Source organism: Rhodnius prolixus, unplaced genomic scaffold (assembly GCF_049639745.1).
Source record: "Rhodnius prolixus isolate KJV_2025 unplaced genomic scaffold, Rpr scaffold_1, whole genome shotgun sequence".
Taxonomy (NCBI): domain Eukaryota; kingdom Metazoa; phylum Arthropoda; class Insecta; order Hemiptera; family Reduviidae; genus Rhodnius; species Rhodnius prolixus.
This window is the reverse complement of record NW_027411581.1, coordinates 20,157,914-20,176,560: the sequence shown is the minus strand read 5'-3', so window position 1 is coordinate 20,176,560 and position 18,647 is coordinate 20,157,914. Positions and strand designations below refer to the sequence as shown.

At 34.0% G+C, this 18,647-nt stretch overlaps 1 protein-coding gene and 1 non-coding gene across 6 annotated transcripts in view; both read right to left on the bottom strand.

Annotated features, from left to right (window-relative positions):
* Positions 1-18,647, bottom strand: part of LOC141447286 (protein FAM13B) — a 148,080-nt gene that overhangs the window by 48,072 nt on the left and 81,361 nt on the right. The gene's annotated exons all lie outside the window — the stretch shown is intronic.
* Positions 7,489-7,591, bottom strand: LOC141446369 (U6 spliceosomal RNA). Its single transcript, XR_012453666.1, has one exon. It is a non-coding gene; the product is annotated as a U6 spliceosomal RNA (small nuclear RNA).

Sequence of the window (18,647 nt, the reverse complement as noted above, 5' to 3'; positions counted from 1 at the left end):
GAATGCTAGCCTCAAAGATAAATTTATTGTCAATAAGAATTAGGATTCTGTGGTTAAGGGTACGCGATTACAAGTAAAAAAATGTTTATTAGCCTATTAAAAATATAATTTATTAAAATTCATCAAAAAAAAAGTATATCTTTATATTATTGAAAACAATGTGCTGTTTACAGGCGCTAATGACCATAACCGTCGATGCGCCAAAATAAAAATAAAAATTAAACATTTAATAATCAAATATTATATGCTCCACACCTACAGTTATTTGGTCGAAATTTGAGATAACCTTTAAATTCATCTCACGGTTGTTCCTTGCCATAACCATAAACTAAATTCGTTTCAGACAATATAATTAAAGAGAGAGAAAAAATATATAATTGCAATGACTCATAATAAACTTTGATAACTGCCTTGAAAAAGATATCATATTTTAGAAACATTAATTATAAATTATAAAAAACAGACCTCAATTTAAAAATAAAAATAAAAATAGAAACAAAATCTAAATTATATTCTGTAAAAAGTGATGTTTTTCCATCTCCTTAATAATTTAAATCTAACTGAAATATTTTCTACTAAAGTAAAGAAGAACGCTGTAAGTTCTATTCTATTATTAGAAGTAGAAGAGAATCGCCAGCAACTGCCTCAAATGTTATATTTGGAAATTGCTGCAATGAACGGAAATGTACGCTGTGTGGAGACTGCATGCAATTGGCTATATCTCCAAAAAACTAGCAGACCTAACATGCACGTAATCAAGCCTGACTCCTCGTTACATGCGTGTAACCCAGGCAGTCTAACATTGTTAGCAAGGAGTAGAAAAAGGCAACTAATGCTCAAATAGGGGACGCTGTATTGTTCTAATTCGCTGGGTTAATAAGATAACTTTTTATTCATGATTTACCTGGGCAAAAACTAAATGTTACACCAGTAATTCCAGTACTAGGGACTGTACTGTAAATGTAATAAATATGCTCCTCCTTTAGCTGTAATAAACGTTGTCTAAGTGAAAGATGCATTTTTAAATAAAGATCTTGGTTGAATTATGTACAATGAGAAGTGACAATAATGTGGTATGTGTCAACCTAGAAGATGTGAAGTGTAATACATTCAACAGCCTACACTTGGCCAACAGCGAGGACTAACCTAGCTCAAAGAATTCCTTTAGGAGTGTAATTTGTATTTATAAAGGAATAAATATTTCAGCTTTCACTGTCTCAAGAGGTTAGCTCTCTAATAAGTGGGCTACATTTTAAATACATATCGGTATTTAGGTTTTTATTTATTTTGTTTTTTAGGCATTAATTTCTATGATTTATATAAATTATTTGAAAAATATTTATTTATGAAGGCTATGAATCTTATAGTTAACTCTTAGCCTAACGTTATTTATTAAGACGTTATTAAAACATACCATGGGAAATTCTGAAGATTAATCAGTGAGTAACATTTCTAATTGTCGAGTTAATTACGCCCATCGCCGAATTGAGGACATTTAAATTTTTTAACTTCCGTTGATAAATAACTTTAATAGTAAAGTAAAGTAATTTTGCCCAATTTTTCAGGCGGGCTTTACGTCCAGCTACCAATTAGGTGTTGTGGACGGAGGCGACTAGCAAACATACTTTACTGTGAATTTCATTTATTAACCTTTTAATAAAATCCAAGGCCTAAGACCGGGAATCGAACCCAGCACCATACATATTAGCTTAGCAGATCTCGCCTCTAACCGCACGGCTACCGTGGCGACTTTAACATTATGTGATTCCTTATCTTATTTGTATTTTAAAAAATCCAACTACAATAAACTAAATGGGTTACTGAAAAAAATTAAGAAATGTTACACACTTCTTCTCTTACAGAGCTATTCATTCAAATCTAAAAGTTACCTTAAACGATAAACTTGCTTCCCAAAATCTCTCCAGACTAGTTTCCGTCTTTGACATTTTCCCTAACAAACCCAAAACTCAACTCAGGCGGCAAAAAAAGCACAGCAATATAATCCTAATCCACTTAAACGGAACCTAAACACTAATCATAACCTACACCTTCATACTGCGCTCTCATTAACATGAAAAAACTGCTGGTATACTTAACGTTCTTTTAAAATCAATTAGAGGCAAATCCCTGGACATGCGGCTCACAATTGCCATCAAGAACAAAAATTCGGGCTGACTTCTACAGACAAGGGACACTACGCTACTCCAAGCACTCCCATGTTGAACAGATAACCTTCCACTCTGTGAAGTAATCAGCTCCACCATATTCCTCAAGTCAATACTGCTCAAATTAATCAGCTCAAATAAAAAAGAATTTATTAAAAAAGAATTGAAGAATCTTATTTACCAGTATTCCCTCATATTCTTCCCAAAAGAGCTTTCATATCCTGGCTTGTCCTATTTAAATCTCCGTTTGCATTCCCTTTCAAGCTTTGACGAACCTTCCAGAGTACAGTGACTTTAAAGCAGCCTAATTGTTGTTGAATATTCTAAGCTCCTTTATCCGTTATTCCTAATTATCTCTAATCTTTCTCAAAAAGTTAATAGAGTGTGGCCATAATTTCATTTTTTAATTTATTTAATTTCTTTTTTAAGATAATCCGAGAACGTCTGAGGGATGATTTCAGAAGAGGACACCAGTTTAATGTCTTTGAAGGCTCTCAAATGTGCACTACTTAGTGTCTACCACATGTAAACTAAAGAATCTCCGTAATCTTTAGCCTCCCACATCTGTATTTGATACCGGGAGGACATTATATATTAAAATGAATTGTTCCTAACAGCTGTTTTGAAGCTATCTTAGATATTCTTATGCAACAATATAGTTCCGAGTTACAGGAAAACTAACATGTTGACTAAATTACTACATGGGTAGATAATATAGTCGTACATGCAGTTACCTATCTATTATAATTACTTCCTTTCATTACTATCAGGAGAAATTATTGGCATGTGATAAATTTTCGAAATTCAGTTACACTGAATATAAAATTTTTGAGCTCATCAAAAACCAAAAAGAGTACAAACTTGTTTTAATATTGTAGTCACTTTTGGCACTATGTCAGCCAAAATATGTCAACAAATTACAGATAAATTCTAAAAATCTCTATCACTTTAATTTGAAACTATTTCCCAGAAATACTCCAAATATCAAGGAATATAAGGATTTGAAATCTTTTGAAAAATATATTGGATGAAAGCACGATTTTATAGCATACTAAACGCAACGATTTACACAAAATTTGATGTGCTTACTGCATACATTCCCTACATAGGGAAACATTAAGAAACATTTTAAAAGCAAGTCCAATTCTCTTTAGTAAACTTATGAAATAATCAAGTAATTCCAAGCCTTGCAGAAATAAGTAAAATATGCAAACTATGACGGACAGAACTAACAGTACGAAACTAGCAGGGCGTTGACATGTAGTCGACAGTATAAATAACGAGAGTAACATTCAGTTGTAGCTACTTAATAATGTATGGCAGGCATTCTGCGCTAACTAGTTTTTTTTAAACTTAATTAATTGGCCTCCTATGTGCTAGATAAGTACATATTATGAACTCTACAGAGATGATCCTGCACGTTTCAGTGACCAGAAGCAAAGAGAATCACCAATAGAGTGAATAAAAAGGGCATGCGGCAGCACTTTAGGGCTCACTTATCTCGCTGGCAATACGAAGGAAAACATATGGCAGAGGCTGCGGGGCCTCCGAGAAGATATCAGGTTATAAAAAGAACATTAAAAAGATAGATGGTTCTTTTCCACAAATACACTCGCAATTGAAAACAATTAGAGACCAATTAGCCATTTATCTTTTAATACCACTCGCTTACAAATCCAAAAATAATAAATAAGTATCTTAAGATAGTTTGAAGAACATTTAGAGAAGCCAGAGTTCACCTAACCTTCTGACCAATATGCTTTTAATTGATATACTGAATTTAAAATTATAAATTTTGGCCAAATGTCAGTAAAAGAGAAAAATAATTTTTGTCTAAGAAAGAGGCGTGCATGTAGCTCATGTAATGGCGGCAGAAATAAGATGAAAAGTACAGAATTCAAAAAAGGAAATCAGAAATTGGAAACTGCGAAATACAATGTACAAACTTAGTAAAAGGAAGTTTCGTGCACAACAAGCAGGAAAAAGATCAAAGATTACTAACTAACAACCGTTTTACTTCTTAGCTATACAAAGAACATAATGGAGGAAATTAATTAAAACCCAGCTGGGTCTACGGAGAAATATATAGTGAACACCGTTTCTGCGATGTTACTCTACCAGTTTGTTTAGGCTGTAAGTTGTCTATTTCATTCTAACTATATATTTCTATATAACTCTAGTGATCATCAAATAGTCCATTTCGGATTGTCACAGGAAATATCGATTTTGTGGACCCCTTAGTCCATTTATTCCAGACATACAATTAGTTATTGCTAAGTGTTCATAAATTCTGATGTTTTTAATGAAAATTTCAATTCACATGCATTTAAAGTAACCGCTCTTACCTAGCTATCTAGCTGTACTAAAATCAAATACTAATCAAGCCAACTATACTGCACACTATACTTGCTCTGAGTGCTTAACTACGCAACTCATAGGCACATCATCCTTTATTATGCATCCTAAGGCGCTTTCTCATTTTGCTCAATTAATAGAGCCAAAACTCTGGGAGAGCTTTGGCTTCTGGACCGAATAAATAGTTAATATCTAGTTTAACCTCTAGTATGCTCATGTTAATGGAAATACCTTCCGCTTCTTGGAGCTTGGCACCAACTCATACACAATATGGTGTCAGGTAATCTTTTTTCTTTGGTACAGCAGCTGAATTGATCATATTCATGAAATAAGTGAAAGCATTACTTTGGCCTTAATCTCAGTACTTCATGCCCTTGGCCATTACTGGGACACGCCTAAACATTCCTTTTTTTTGCCTCCACTAAATAAATACCTATTAAGCTGTTCTCCTGTCAAACCTCTTCATCTACCAGTTTAAAAAGCGTCACTTTCTCTGTTTTTCCTAGTTTCTTGACCGAGGGTTTCTAAAGTCTTAGGATGCGCTTGTCTTAAAAAAAACACTTCCCTCAAATTTCAGTATATACAAATTTTGCGTACTGCTGCATTTACTAAGCATTTTAAGGTTTGCAACTAATAAATTTCAGCTAAAATATAGTAAATTTTCTTTGATAAAATTAAATCTGGTGTAGACCCTCGAATGACTTCTCTTACTCATTGTTTTAAGTCACAAAGTTTCGTCAAACAATTACAATAGAATAATGTAAGAGAAATTAAAAAAGTTATTTTAATTTTCAAAGGATATACAAATAAATTACAATAAAAGTAAAATCGAATAACATTAAATAAGATTTAATTAAGAAGTCTATAATTCTTTATTTTTTTTCCGGCGCATCGACGTCTTTAGTCATTAGCGCCCAACAAGTCTATAATAAAAATAAAAAGAATGTTGGGCCCCTGTACGTTGTTAACATTAATGAGGTGTTGACAAGTTAAAAAGACAAAACAAAAAAACAAATATTTAAATAATGCTGATTTATTTATAGTCACAGACAAAATAATAATAACTATTGTTTTATATTAAATTTGGCTTTGTCCTTCAATGTCAAGAGACTATCTGTCTGTTCTTATCAGCCGTAATAATGGAGTCAACTGCGCAATAATTATATTCCCAACCATCTTCAAACAAATGAAAAAAATTCTGAACATTTTTAGAGCAGACAATGATCGTTGTCATAAAATAAATGAACATTGTGCTGGCAATCTACTACAGGTTTTTAAAAATTTATATTAATTTAAGAATTTTTACAACAGTAAATCTTTGGTAATATAATTAAAAATAGAAGAAATGTGTGTGAAGTATGTACGTTGGTTTAAGCCACAACTAGCTTGATTTCGTAAACGGTGGTGCGACAGCCTCTCTGGACAGCCGATGTCTAACATTCAAAAAAATAATAATTCTTCCGAGAGACCGGAACTGTATCGCTAAATTTGAATGAGCAATTTCAGTCGAATGAACAGCCTTACCTTTAATAAATATTAAGGAAGGTAAAATGTTTTGTTCAGAATTTGAAGAAAATATTTTTAAAAAACAACCTAGATGATTGTTATTAGGGAAAAATTGTATGATTTTTTGATGCCTGTTTCTCTTTTTAAATTAATTTCTTTACTTTAATGGAGATGAGCAGTGTGCTTACGAGTAACACTGCTTTTGTTTGAATTTAAAAAAAAATAAAATGTTTTAAGCATTTTCTTTCATCAATTATCTAGAAAGTTCAACAGTTACGATCGATATTCTTGTTAAGAAAAGCTTTTACAATAATTGCTCTATACTATACACGTTCCGTTTGTAGCATTAAACTGTAACGTTATAAAATTTTAATTGATAACGATTGATTATACGTAGGTCAAGGTCTAGAATGGCAGACATTTCTAATGGCGTATATTATAAACTAATCGAAATAACGGATATTTTTGTTTGTTTGTTTGCAATAAACACTGAATATAATTACAATAAAATACATGAGGAAAGGTTTATTTTCTTATTCCTCTATTACAAAAGAAGGTTCCCAGAGTCAGGAAAAGCGGTTTTCACCAATTGTACATAGTGAAGTGTACGAGAGGAAAATTTTATTTTGACAATTCGAATCGATGCTACCATGGGACCGATACGAAGCAAGTTTATTTCGAATCCAGTAATAAGCTTTTAATCAATCAAACAATGAATTTCGCATCGTATATTGCGTCAACTTAATAAAATGTTAAAATTGGAATAATTGTTTTTAAAAACTTTTTTAGCTAAGTAACTAAAAGGAAAATAAGATGACTTTTCTTCAAGTGGAAGAGAATATTATCCGTTAAGCGTCTTGTGATTCCCATTTTTAAGAAAAAGATAAGATTTCAAGTTTGGAATAACTTAAAAAATAATGGAAAATTAATAAAGATATCTGATTTACCTTAAAATTGTGTCAAGTTTCAGGTGCTTTTTATTGCCAATATTATTGATTAGAATTTGTTTGGGAAAGCGATCTGTTTCCCATATTGATTCGCCACGGCTATCTGTGCCAGAGGGAAGAAACGATTCTAATGGAAACACTTGCTAGTACAGATCAAGCGTCAAAGAAAAAGACGAAGCTGGAAAGATTGGACTTGTACGGGACTCATTAACCTATCTACCTTCACTGATTTCAAATTGTAACAACTCAACCCGTTATGGTTGCAGATATGAGTTAACATCGTTTGCAAAGAGTTGAAACAGCCCCTAGTCATGTGGGGCTAAGTAGTCACCTGCAAGAGCCCGCGTCTGGCTTCTATGTTTCAACAGTGCAACATCTGTGGTAACTTCTTCAGAATCAGCACTTTGATCAAACAGAAGGACAATTTATACAGCTGGTAGACCAACATGGTACAACTGCGCTGGTCAACAAGTCAAACCATTTCGTAATTGGTATTTGCGGTGGAAATGCTTATGGAAAGACAGTTGCCACTGAGCTAATGGATGGTCATCCTTGCGCAGAGACTGTGCTAATCTTCTCTGAATCGTTACAATAATAAATTCCTAGTAAACGGTACAATACTTTGGTTTTAGATGAATTAACCTTCAATCCCACGGAAGAACACATTTACTAGTAAATCTAGCCCATGCTGTATCATTTCTTAGAGGGTTCCTTTCAACTTACACCTAGCAGAAGTGACAATATCATTCGCTGACGCCTCACCGAATACATAGAGATCTATCAATTAGAAAAGGCCTTCGTAAACTTTGAGACTCCTCTTTAGGGGTGATAAAGTCTTTAGTTATACCGAGTCTGATGGTTCGTCGGCCCAGCAATTCTTCGATAACTCCAATGGATAGCAATGCATTCATTCACCTGGATGTTGCGTTAATCACTTTTATTCCCGTCTAATGGAAGGTATTATCAAAAGGCTAGATAACTTTCTGGGACGTCCAGAAAAGCGCAAATTCTTCTTTGACATCCAGAGTTCTCGGTAAGATTTCGTCAACTAATGCGGAGGCGGTTTAAGTAAATTTTCAAGCTCAATGCGCATGATGGCGTGAATGTAAAGCCTCTTTTCCTAGTTTATAAGAGATTTTCTACTAGAAAATGAAGTGCAACTTTTTCCTGGAATGCTGCCATTCTAAAGAAGATAAGGTGCAATCAATGTAGTTTGTGGAAAAATAAAAAAAACATGCAAATATATTCCGATTGAAGATTTTCAAAATAATAAAGTTCAAAAAACTTTACTAGGATACCAACAAAAAAAATTACAAAATTTTTATAAAAACTACTCAAATAACAATTTCAGGCCAATTACTTCATGTTTCGAATGGATTTAGAACATTTAAAGGGTACTGTTTCCGCTAGAGTGTAACCAGTCATTCTCAAAACCCCCTACCTTTTTTTTAATACGACTAAACAAACAAGTGAATTCCTTAAAAAAAATTTGGTCAATTCACACTAATTTGTTTGAAGGCCAGCCATAAACTTGGAATGTTAAAGTTACTAAAAACTGTCGATAACCAGTACGTAACATCCTGCTATCTGTTCCCATTGCAAACACTTGAAAACAAATGGCCAGAGATCAAAAGATATGTACCTAAATATTATTGGTTCAAAATTTTCTATTTGCTTTTCCAGTTAGTTAATTATTTAGACTAATTATACATAATTCTGGCTGAACCTTTATTGGTAATTTCGAAGGATAATGTTTTCCTAAGTGACTATCTGTCAGAAATGATGTATTTGATTCACACATTTATATGATATAATAGGATAATAAATCATAAATGTAAAAATAAAAATAAAAGGTATGACATAAACGATAACGGCAGTCACACAATTTAGATAAAAACTAGCTTGTTAAATTATATCTTTATTCCTTTAAGTATTAGGATGTCCAAAGCATTGTCATTTCATCAATATTTTTAAAAAAATCACTAATTTCTGGCTTTATTCGACATTTACGAGCTAATTCTACTAGCATACGAGGTCTGTAAATTAAGTAATGAGACTGATTTTTTTATTCAAAAAGAATTACAATTCTAAATTGTCACCTTCAAAATAACTTCCTTCTAAAGCCACACAGCGCTGGAGACGTTTCTTCCACTCCACATAGCAGTGCTCGAACTCCGATACTGGAATAGCCTTCAGCTGGTCGGTTACAGTCCCAATGTTTTCGACTGTCCCAAAATGAGTTCCCTTGAGGTGATATTTCAACTTCGGGAAGAGAAAAAATTCACAAGGACTCAAGTCAGGCGAATAAGGAGGCTGAGGAGCCACAGGAATATTTTTACTGGCCAAAAACTCGTTTATTGAAATTGCTGTGTGACAAGGAGCAACACCGTGATGCAACACCCACTTTTCGATATCCACGGAATCGTCCACAAAGAGTTTCTACCTCAAGGTCAAACGGTCAATCAAAACTTTTACTGTGAGGTTCTTGAAAATCTTTGAAAAAGGGTCATTCGTGTGAGACCAAACATCAAGAACAAGTGGGTGTTGCATGACGATAATGCTTCTTGTCACACAGCAATTTCAATAAACGAGTTTTTGGCCAGTAAAAACATTCCTGTGGCTCCTCAGCCTCCTTATTCGCCCTGACTTGAGTCCTTGTGACTTTTTTTCTCTTGCCGAAGTTGAAAAATCACCTCAAGGGAACTCATTTTGGGACAGTCGAAAACATTTAAACGGCTGTAACCGACCAGCTGAAGGCTATTCCAGTATCGGAGTTCGAGCACTGCTATGAGGAGTGGAAGAAACGTCTCCTGCGCTGTGTGGCTTCAGAAGGAAGTTATTTTGAAGGTGACAATATAGAATTGTAATTCTTTTTGAATAATTTTTTTTTTTAAAAAATCAGTCTCATTACTTAATTTACAGACCTCGTAGGTAGTCTAATAATAGTAACCTAATGTAGATTTAATCAGAAAGTCTTTAGGACCTTCACCACCCAGGAATTCAGACATCGTCAGTAACGGAGAACCTTCTTTAATCAGGAAGGATCACAATCGCCTTGGAAGTTGGAAATAGGAAAATGCCCTTTACAGTAGACTACTTTTTGTCGAGATTTCGTACTTGTCTAGATAATAGTTTGGAAGGTTTTCTTTTAGACTTGTTATCCCTATTGTTACTGAACGTTTTTCTTAGGGGTAACGCGGTTTTAAGGGGCTGTGGCGTCACTTGAAGAGTCTCATTTATTATAATGAACATTAATAAAATTAAAAATAACTTCTTTTTTAGTATTAAATTCAAAGTTCCCAGAAACATTTATAACGGCTTAGATCAATGATTAAAATTCATTTAATTTCCCAGAGCGTGTTTATTTAAACATTCCTCAATGGAATGTTATCTCAACAGACCTTGAATTAGAAACACTGTTCACACTGACTGGCTTCTAATGAAAAGGTATTCAAATTAATAATTACATGCGGGTTTATTGGTAGATTTTTTTTTTTTTTTTTTTATCGATAAATTAATATCTTATCCAACTTTGAAAAAATGTGGCTTTAAGTTATCCATGCGAGAATTGGTGCCTCTCAATACAGTGAAAGGAAAAATAGATAGACAATTAATTTTAAAATATAAAACAAAATATTACTGTTTTTTTAAATCATGACTCGAGGTAACGAGAAACTGAAAGTCAAACTTATTATAGCGCGACAAGAGTGGATCCGGCCCTTCAGTTTTATCAAGAAATCAGCTACAACAGTTTTTATTAACAATTTCGTTGTTGTTTCTTCATGTACATTTCCAAAAAATACAGGAAATTAATTTGTTCATAAAATTCCATGTTTCTGTTCTTAGCAACAATTAAAACTTTTACATGTTAACTTCAATTTACTGTAGTTACTTACCGTTGTTTTATATGAGAGTTGTTCCAGTAAAAGTTTACAAGTTTTACACGTTTTGTATAAAATAATTCACTTTTTAAGGCTTCGTTAGGAAACCACTCTGGCTAAAGACATGCTAAAGATCACAGGGCCCGAATGGACTGGGACTGCAAATTTAATCATAAGACAACTATGCCTAGACAGGCGTGATTTATCACAACTACACGAACATAGATAACCTTACTTTATGAACGAAAGAAACCAAATACAAATGTTACGTCACTGATATTATTTAATGCTGAAACAAAATTAAAGGTAAATAATTGATTACTGTGGTTAATTTTAATTTCTAAGTCAGTAATACCACTCCATGTTCTCAAATTTCCCGAATCCAAATTTTAACTTTGTAGCAATAAATTAACTAAAAAATGAATGAATTAAAATATAAAATTCTGACCCTTCTGATGTAATACGTGTAAAATATGGCCTCAAACAAATTTTGTAAATTGTAATTTGTAGAAAGAGATTAATTAAAAAACTGTTCCAATATAACCATTAATCAACTTTAATGGAACCCTTTTAAACACATGTGGGGACGTTTAAATTAATTGGAAAAGCTATTTCGCGTTTTTTTTTTTTTTTTGGCGCATCAACAGCTGAGGTCATTAGCGCCCGGAGCTTTTTCCAGTGCACTGCCGGCCTCCGGACAGTGTTCTCTCGTTACAGACAACACTGTCCATCACCGGACAGTGAGCTGTAAGAAGCTCCTAGGAAGAGAAAATCTAAGGGTTAGCAGCTGGATTCGAACCCGGGACCTCAGCGTGGGAATCGAGTACGCTAACCACATAGCTAATCCCTCCCCTTTCGCGTGTTATTTTTTAATTTGTACTAACTGGTCAATTTATATTATTTGGATTAGGAACCACCACAAGCGGACATGACGTTAACACAGCGATCATAATTCTTCAACCGGTATTACCAATCAACCACTGGTTTAAATACTCTTACCATTTTTATTTATTGTAAAGGGAAGTTTAAATGTTCAAAATTTCGAGTTTAGGGGAAAATTCCACGAACGAGTATCATTTTATTGAATGGATTTTTGGAACTCACTAGAGAATTTATTCTGGAATTTGATTCAGGGGTTCCCTTGGATGTGTAATTCTTCACTCTAAAGTTCAATTTCAATGTAATGTACGGACTTGGAAAATTGGTTTTACACCGTTTTTATGAGACAAGTTTGGAAACCACTAAAATTGAATTAAAAAAAGATCAAAATGTTCACTCTAGTTTTTTAATTTTACTCTTTTTTTAAGGCGCATTTTGAAAATGAGTTTTCTCGGAAATGCATGCTTTTGAGGCTCAATGCAAAGAAAACCCCTTGGTTTTACCACTGCATATCTGTGTTTTCCTTTTAGAAGAACCGCGCGGGCTGCTTAAATTGATATACCATTTAGAAATAATTCTATGTCCATCTAACGCACAAAAGTTCGAATGAAAACCTTTAAACCATTATACAAATTGGCTTCACGAGTTTTCTTTTAACTTCTGTTAATACTTAAAGAATAAATAATTTGCAAAATTTCCCCAGAAATGAAAATAATGGATTTTAAGACACGGGTAAAGACAATCTGTTCTCAGCGAAAGGATAAAAAGTGATTCACTTATATTAAATGGCAATTTTTGTTTGTTTTACAAATTAGTTTAATACTTAGAAAATTGTAAAAAGTATTGTATTGCAAAAATGGTAAAGAATAATTTGAATATTAGATTAATTTAATCTGTTTTTATGAAAAGCAAAACTCCGCACTTCAATGCCTTCCTTTCGTAGCCATTTAAAGTTGTTTGGCCAAATTTTCTGCTTTGAAACTTCTTAGTTTCTTTTTAAGTAAACAAGCATAACGATAATAAAATGGAATAAAGGCTTCCAAGAATAATGTTTGATCAAGTAGTCAGGTAATGAAATCCAAAAATTTTGATAAATGTGACGTGATATTTTGCTTAGTATGGTGAAGTGACAAATTTTATTTTTTTAAATTACTTTTGTGGGCTATCCACTTTAATTTAGCTAACTATTAATTTGAATTACATCTTATCTGAGAATCTAGATATGACATCATTCAATTGGGGAGCCGCATCAGGGAGTGCAAGGCCAAAAAAAAGTAATTGTCACTTCAAATTCCCAAATTAAATTTCTAAAACCATTTTTGACAACTTTGGAGTGGTTTACTAAATAATAGAGGTACAAATCACTTTTTCTCACCGTGATTCTAAAACATTTGATTGGCGATTTCTTCCAAACAAGAAAAAACCCTCTCAACTATCACTTCTTGACGTTAATTGGTACTTAACGTTAATGTGATCTTACAATTACTAAAGAGCACTTTCGAGATACATCAAAGATGCAGCTCCTCTACAACTCTCCACAAAATTGATCACTTGCTTATTTATTAATTCACACATTCTTTAAGAGTAGAATTTGCTACCAAAAAAAAATACTGAAAAAAGGTAGCATGTGTACTCGGTCAAGAACAGGTAGATACAAGAATTCATGACCAGCAGAACCACAGTAGAGGTTACCTGGACAAAAGTACCCCGGTAACAGCAGAGGCCAGACGGATAGGATGTTCCAGAGCCACTTCTGCTAGATCTTAGCTCCAAGGACGGCAAATGAAGAGAAATCAAAAAACAGACAACCACTGAGTCTTCATTGACGACTGCTCTCAATATAACAGACTAGCATCCCTTCAAAAATTGAACCGGTCATCAGCCGGAAGCAGTGTAGTTACGAACTTCCTTTTGCGCTGGAGAATTCCATTGTACTAAGCCAAAAGAGCAGTGAGTTCTCTGCTATCGCAATATAAATAATAAGATCCCAAGTCTTCTGCCACTGAGCAGACCGTGAAGTTAAGTGTGTACTAGAGAAGTAGGACTTAACAGCGATGGATCTTACGAATAATTTGTGAATAAACGCTTCTGAGATAACTATTATATTAACCTGAGATATTTCAGTAATACTGAGATTACGCTAAATTGTGGTAAAAGAATATCGATGACGTTCAATGTTTAATGTAATTTGTTTAGACAGAATGATTATATATTTCTAATTTTACATCAGCCTACAAACAAAACAAATAAATAATATAGATAAATAATAAGAGGCAAAAAAAAATGTAGTCATATAAAAAAAAAGTATTTATATTTAATAAAATTGTTTCATTCTACTCCAAGGTAAATCTAAGATAGAATCGACAAAAAAATTATCGATAAATAATGAATATATAAAGAACAATAATGAATAAAACGTATGTAATGAGGCCAATAACACCAAGAACTTCACAGATCAAGGAAGTTAATAATTACAATAAAACAATAACTTGGTAGTCAAGGAGATAATTACAGATAAATTACACCAAGCTTGGGGAAATCTAAAATTCTAAATTTAGATAAACGAACTTGTTTATCGGAAGTAAAGACTTCTATACCGCTAAGGTGGATGAGGTCAGGGGGCTAAGTGATGAGTTGAGGTAAATAAAGAAATATCCGTGGGTGGAGCCTTCTTCATTTACTAGTTAGCCTTTAAAGGGATTTGAACAAGTCTGACAAGAGATCAACAAATGGCAGAAAACTGACTCGTAATTGTCAGCAATACGTATTTTCAGGATTTCTCGAAAAAGGCCTCTAAGATTTGCTTTTAAGCTGGTATATTCATCACCCCTCCTCAAAAGTAGATCTAATATTTGTAATTTTTGCAAACTAGTTCAATTAAGGGAACTTTCAGCCGAGGAATTTCTTGTATTTTCTCTAAGAGCAAATTTTCGGTGACATGTACGTCCTGAATTTATAACATAAAAACATTAGACATAATCGTGGTGGATATTTTTAAGAAAAATCTTCAAAAAAAAAAATAAAAAATGAACAACTCCTTTCAGTAAAGTGCTACTCATTTAACAATTTTCATCGCTAATTTTCGAAATATAGCGATTTATTGTTTTTTGAACTAGATTTCACATTCACTTGATTACACTCGATTTTGGTAAACACAACTTTTTCTAACTTAGCTGTCCTTAAAGCGGATCTTTTCGGTATTAATTCAAAATCGAAAATTTAAAACCATTACTCAGGTAGTACAAAGTACAAGAAAGTAAGAGGAGACTGTTTGTATCAATTTAGATTTAATCAAAATTTGGTTATAAATTCTAGTTCTATCGAGGGTTATTACTTTAATTTTCTGTTCAGTCTTCATTTAATATGCAATATTGATTTTTTTTTTTTATTCATTCGATATGAAATATTGATAAAATTAATAAAAAGAAAAAAAAATTATTCAACACTAATTGAAATAAAGTAATCAAGGTCGAATTCAGATATTACTACTAGTTTATCGTTTCGATAATTACATGCTCTAGTTTATCGTTTGTATAATTAAATTTTTTATAACAAAAATTCTCTTTTTCATAATCCACCCTTACTATGTGTAGAGTACTCATTTGGGGAGAAAGTATATTTCTAATACTGGAAAGACTTATTTTCGATAGAAGATAAGAAGAAACGAGATCGTCCAAATAATGGCAGGAAGAACTGTATACTACAGAAGAAATGAGCACAAGAAAAGAAAATATTTAGTTATCAGAACGTTGGAAGATAAAAGATAAATCCAAACTCTACGTACACAGGACGCCTAAAGGAAGAAGAAAGTTAAGATGGTCAGGAAACAATGATGGACAGGCTGAGGATATGGCGAGGAGATGGGTAGAGACCTCTAGAGAAGTGGCAGAAGTTATAGGATCATTTTTCTGAAACCGCATTTGGCGAGATAAAAAAGTTAAGGAAATTACTAGAATTGTTGTTCCGGCAATAAGACTCACAAAAAAAACCTGTACACATTGTCTTCCCAATTATGTTATTTTGACAATGTAATCCATCTTAGCACCAATTTCACGGACTTCCGAAAGAAAATAGATGCAGTCCATCTATTAGTTACAAAAGAAATGGTATACAGGTAGTCCTCGACTTACGATGTTGATCCGTTCCTATGCGACATCGTAAACCGTTTACTGTACCATATACGTACAGTACAGTACTGTACTACCATAATAACAGTACAGGGCTGTAAGCACTTAGCCTATCCTAACACAGTACCCTACATGATTATCAAAAAACACATATAAAATACTTTACGTTTAATAATGAAATGAGACAGTAATAAAAAAACAGTAGTGTACTTTACGATATCTAATTTCACTTCCATGGTGATGGCCTCCCTTTTCTTCAATGCACTGCCATCAGAAGAGTCTGTCTTACGTTTGGGAGCCATAATGAAGGGCAAAAAGTGATCTTGACAACGATGTTAATGACGGTCCCAAGCCGCTGCACACCAAAACTCTATAGCAGTTCACGGGCTTTTCATAGTACATACTGTACTGTAAATGGGAGTCGTAACCACGAAATGTCGTAACTCAAAACCGTCGAAACCCGAGGACTACCAGTATTTTTAATGATTTGAAATGTGATCACAGCTTAAATTCATAGTTACATACTAGCGAAAGAACTAGCAATCGATCATAATCTAGAAAACACTTATTGTAGTAGCCGGTTTTGTCTAAGTAGACCTGTTTTTAGGTGGACAATGAATTAAATAAAATTTGTTCAAATTAAAAATTTCCAACTCGATGTGGTCTGATCTTTTCTTCAAGAGAAAGTCTATTGACAAATTGATTGATTATGGAAGATCAAAAAGTAGTAACGATTATTTTGAAGGTAACAAAAACACTTTTTTTCAGAAAAAAATTAACTCTCTAGTAATTAGATCTAGTAGAAATAATTAACATTTTTATCATAAAAAGAAATTAAGGAACTAATCAAGTAATTATAACAAAATTTACTAGCTATTAACGGGAGACAGTTAATTATCTAAAGAGGTCTGGACTTCACTAAAAGAAAATCACAGCTAAAGAAAATGAAACTATTAACTTTTTTACAATTTAGTAAATAATGGCAATCAAAACGAGAGAATAAATTAAGAAGAAGGTTAAATGAAAAGGAAACCTCACAATATGAGTATGCAATGCAACGAGGTTGATGACCCTTTGCCCCAGTAGGAAACTATAATATACTTGAATGGAAACGTGGCGCACTGCGACAAAATTACCGGCAACTAGCAATTTTATTTAAAAAAAAAAAAAAATTGGAATTCTTAGAAATGTAATTACACTGCATAAATAACCTACGCTGATTGTAAACGGAAATAGTAACATTAAAAACAGGATTTTGTAAAATGGTCTTCATAGATGGCCGGAAAAAGTGGAACTGTACTCTCTCAAGGTCTACAACGCTAAATTTAAATGAGAATTGGATTTCAATTATTGGTTGAAAAAGATATGTTTTTAGATTAGTCAGCAAGAATAGTTCTCTTTACTTATCAGCGAACAGTTCGCCAATATGCTTTATAAGTGTTTCACTTTCTTGCTTTATAAATGTGATTCTTTGATTTTTGGGTGTGAAATATGGTCAAGGTGGTAGTTCTTCCAGAATTTTGACATTATTTGGGTATGACAGGAACTTGGCTTTAATTGAAATCGAATCTTTCACGGATAGAATGGATTAAATTAGAGCGGCCTCAAGGCCTACGCCACTGTGACCACTTCGGATCTATTGTGGCTCCCCGACTTTAGAACTAGCCCTCCAGACCTGTCCTTTTAATCAAACTCTTAATGCTGGAGAGCGGCTCCTGGGTAAAGCTCACGGGCCTTGGTTTTTCCTCCCAGAGAAGTAACATCCTTAGCCATAGAAGCCCCTCACACTGACACAACACGTGCAGTGACGTTTCCTCTTCTTCCTGACAGAACCTACAAAGGCTATCATCTGCCAGGCCCATGCGATGCATGTGTTTTCTGAGCCTGTAGTGGCCAGTTAATAGGCCTACAATCATCCTTTTAGCCCCACGGCCTCGGCGAATAGCCGTTAATGAACAATGGCAAGCCACCACTCCTGGCCCTACTCTGCACCCATAAGTTAATGACTGCAGACTTAACACATTTCGAAACCCCAAAACAGGGCTCCAGGCCAACGAATTGTGCCGCAGAGCTTCCCGGGCCAATAAATCTGCCACTTCGTTTTCCTTATGTCCTGAATGACCAAGTACTCAAACCAGAAAGACCTTATTCTTGTCACTAATTTGCTTCAGGGCACCCAGACAGTCCCAAACCAGCCTTGAATTGACCTGGTAGGAACTAATAGCTCGAAGAGCAGCCTGACTATCCGAGAAAATTACGGCCTTAGAATTCATAATTCCTCGCCCTTTAATCTCGAACCTAATTGCAGCTAGCTCAGCCTGAAAAACTGTAGCTAGTTTTCCTAGGCTAACCGAAAAGTTACATTTCGGCTTCGCCCCGTACACTCCCGCTCCCTCACCCTCTTCGGCCTTGGAGCCATCCATGTACCACATCGAATCTCCCGCAACTGGGGGGTCCACGTCTCCAAGCCTCCCGGTCTCCAATACAGACTTTGAAAGGCTTGTCAAAGTTATATTTGGGACACATAAAGTCCGAAGGCAGGCCCAGGAATTGGGTAGGCCTCCAGCTCCTCGTATAAACTATCATTCAACGATGCTTTACATTTCTAAGAAGAATACTTGACGAGAAATTAACAAATCATATCCAAAAACAGTTTCCTATGCCATAACACTGCATTTATATCAAGAACTTGAAAAATGTTGGTTAAACTTTTCAGCTTAATTTAAAATTTTATTGGTTAGCCATGTTCTCTTGAACTGTACTTGAAGACTGATAGATACGCTATTC